Source organism: Oppia nitens, unplaced genomic scaffold (genome assembly GCF_028296485.1).
Source record: "Oppia nitens isolate AA-2021 unplaced genomic scaffold, nextdenovo-longstitch-racon4-pilon3 scaffold2_pilon_pilon_pilon, whole genome shotgun sequence".
Taxonomy (NCBI): Eukaryota; Metazoa; Arthropoda; class Arachnida; order Sarcoptiformes; family Oppiidae; genus Oppia; species Oppia nitens.
The window spans coordinates 4,240,001-4,244,055 of NW_026533210.1; positions in this window are offsets into that span (position 1 = coordinate 4,240,001).

A 4,055-nucleotide genomic window follows, 5' to 3' on the forward strand; every position below is an offset into this window, starting at 1 on the left:
AGAGCCAGAGTCAAGGAATGCCTTCGCTTGTCTGCCATTGACATGAGTTGTTAACCAAATGAGATCCAGCGGATCCTCTTCATGCTTGATGTGATGAAGGCCAACTGTTTTTGGTGCATCAGTCGATTGAATGGTTGAGTTCATTGGTGAATGAATCGGCGCAACAACCTTTTCGATTGGTTGAAGGCAATGGACGCTCGCTGATGAAGCGGCGACTTTTGTTGAGGGTTTCGGCGCATCAACCTTTTTGATCGGTTGAAGGCAATTGATGCAGCCATTGGTGGAGCATCAGTTGTTGAAGTTTTAGGCGCACCACCGGTGCCTGAGATTTCGGCCCACTTTGGACACACGGACTTCCAGTGCATCTCTTTCTCGCCAAACAGTTTGCAGACTGGGCATGGGCCAGGTGGTGGCTTGTTGTCGAACTTCTTTGGATCTTTTGTCGGAGACTTTTTGCTGTCGTTGTCTGTGTCCAGATGGTTGATTGGTGTGATCTTTGTTCTGGGGTTTTGAGAGCGATCTTTCCTCACTTTCAAACTTTCTTCGATTGATGTGGCTATTGCGAACCATTCCTCAGGAGTCTTTGGTCGTTGAGACGCGATTTGTGTTCGTGTCATTGTTGATGTGATCCCGTGGTTCAGCATTGCCACTTGATTGTAGTCTGATTGTTCGGCCAAATCCAGGAGTCGCTTCTTGTCGTTGAAGTACGACTCGATGGTCTCGTTTTGTCTCAACTCACGTTCCATGGCCTCAGTCAATGGATGACGGATGACACGGGCGAACCGGTTCATCATCTTCTCTTTGACTTCAGCCCATGTGATTGAGTCGGCTTGTGGTGCTATTTCACGCACCAGAAATCTCATTGCCTCTCCTGTGACATGGCGTCCAAGTGCTGTGATGCGGTCGTCATCTGAGAAACCACGTGTGACCAACGTGAAGAGAGCCAACCAATCATCGGCTTTGACCAATGGATCGCTGCCTGAGAATGTGTCGCAGAGTCGGCCAGTGTTTCTGGATCTGCTGTGATTCGATTGATTGTCCTCTTCATCGTCGTTGTTGAAGACCATGTGTTGTATGGCGTTGGCGCTAGCATTTCTTCTCTGTTGTTGTCCACGTGTTTGAAGTCCATGTGAACCTGAAGCGGAAGTCAATGCTGTTGGCGACGCCATGTCTGCATCAATGGTGTTCGTTGTGTCGTTGAGTTGGTTTCTGAGATTTTTTCTGCTGTTTTTTCTTGGAGCCATTGTTGTTGAGGTTTGTTTTCTTGAGTTCACTTGAATTGCTTGAATGAATGTTTGAATTTTTCAGTCGTGAAGTGGTTTGATCCTTGAAGACTGCGCCAAGTTGTGACCGTGGATGAGATGAATGAATGAGTGGACACAACCAAATGATCGGTAAAACAATTTATTGTTTAAAATTAAAAAAATACAAATAAAAATTGGTTAAAAAAATGTTGTTTGAATTGTGTTTCAGATTTTTGTCAAGTGATTGATTGCAAATTCAAGTGAAGGCTTGAATGTCAAGAAAACAGTGAGAAGTGGTGACTGAAGAGTGATTGATCAGAGAGAGAGAAAAAGTGAATTGTCGTCCACTTAAGTAGTGGACGGCCTGAAGGGTCGTCCAATGAGAGTGAAGGGTTGGTTGAAGTCTGTTGTGAGTGTGTGTGTGATCTGTGAGCCATCTAGGGTCACATTATAATAATTAGAAATATTTAAGTTTAGACTATAAGTGAACAAAATTAATAAAATTAACTTATATATAGAGATATTGTAGTATTAATTTGTTAAGTTTTCTTTAAAGTTAATAAATATTATTAAACTAAAAATTATTAATAAAAATATTTAACATTTTTAGATTCTAATTCATAATTTACGACAAATTTACTTTAAAAGCAAAATATATAAAATAAAAATAAATTCTTTAAACAACTCTAATTGTTTACTAACATAACAACACAAATATATAAATATTTAATTATCTGTCGTTAAATTTAATGAATCAAATAAATTCAACTAACTATTTGAGTTTCAATTATTTTAAGTATTATAATGTTAACTACATTTAACATGTAAATTTTATTTATTATTATATTTTATTTTAAATAATTTTTAATAATTTATTACTGAAATTGTGAATTCATTTATTCATAAAAATAATTAGACTAAATATGTTTATAAATTATGAGTTATAAGTACTAAAAATAAACAAATATTGTTAGAAATAAATCATTTTAATAATATTGAATTAACCATGTTGATTTTGTTTATAATATAATTTCTAATCATATAAGACGAAAACTGTGATTATTTTTGGATAATTATTTATTAAACTAAGGAGTGACTAACATATTACGTTCGTACTTTTTAAGAAATTTAGACCCCCCTCCCACCATAAGTTCGCAATTGTTGGCAATGTAGTCATTTAAAAAAATTATGTTCGCATATCCCTTACCCTTTAAGAAAAAAATTAATGTGAACCCCCCTGTTACCCCTCCATTCACAAAAAGTTTGCTTTGGCTGACATCCCATCCCCCCTAAGTGCAAATGTATTATGTGAATCACTACTAATATTATTTTAATTAATTTGACTATCTTTAGAGATTTATCTAAATAAATAATATTTGTTTTCATCGTTTATTAATAATAAATTAGACTAAGCTATACAATAAATATGTAGTCAAATAAAGATTTAAATTATCTATTTATATAAACATTATTTATATAAATAGGTAAAGAGTTAGTAAGTTTTGATTTGGCTATTGTTTTGCTAACAATTTGATATAAAACTGTATACAAAATATTAATTAATTAATTTGCTTTAGCATTACAACATTCATTAACTAATACCAAAATAATTTAATGTTAACAATAATTATTATAAATGTTTATTAAGTCTAATAACAGGTGTCGTGTTGTGACAAATATTATATATGTTTGTGAATTATATTTTGTTATACTCTGAATTGAATTTTAATTGAATTGCTGTTATATTATTTCGACATAAAATAAATGACCAATTGTTAGGTTAATTATTGTGGTATATATGCTATGTGTTATGTTTGCTTATGTCGCTACTAATATAGTAACCAATTTAAGGTATACTTTAGGTAGTGCTTAATACAATACAAATTAATATAATCTTATTTTTGTAAAGTAATGTCAACATGAAATGCATTAACAGTGACAACAGTTAGAGAGAGTTAAGCTTATTTTTACCAAGCTAAATTAATTAGTTATCATTAAAATAATTACTATTGAACAAAAAAACATAATAACATAAATTGGTTTCGTAATAAACAAATTTAGCTATTACAAATATTATAGTTGTTATTTAAAATATTTTTTTAATATTCAATAAGTTTTATTTTAATTTGATTTTAGAAATTAAATAATTAAATATTGTTTGATTAAATAAAATGTTGATAATATAAAAATAAGTAAACTATAATATATATTAAATAACAATCATAATCGTTGACCTAATTACTTTTATTCATTAAATTGCAAATATATCGCATAATAATCACAAATAAATAATATAAAATAACTCTTTGTTGTCAACTGATTCATATAATAATATAAATAATAATATCGTTTTGTAATTGTTATAATAAGAAAATAATCCAAAATTAAAACTACCGGTTTAGATAATTTTTAATTTTAAAAAATTGGCTAAATATTAAAAAAAATAATTTTAAAATAGGCTTTTAAAAAATAAAATGTTTATCTCAACAATAGTCGACACTTTTGTAGTGAATTTAATACATTTTATTCAACTTATTTATTACAAATAATTTATTTTTATTTATTATTACATTATGTTGTTGTGTACAAAAGATTATTTAAAATTTTATAAAATATAATTAATTAATTTTAGATTAATAAAATAGATTTATAAATTAAAAGCAGTATATAAAAAGTAAATTAAAATAATCGTGATTTGTCAATTTTATAAATATATTAATTAACAAAAAAAATAATAATAATTAATCGCATAAATAAATATGATAACTAATAAAATATTAATATAAATTATTTGTCAAGTTTGTCATAATT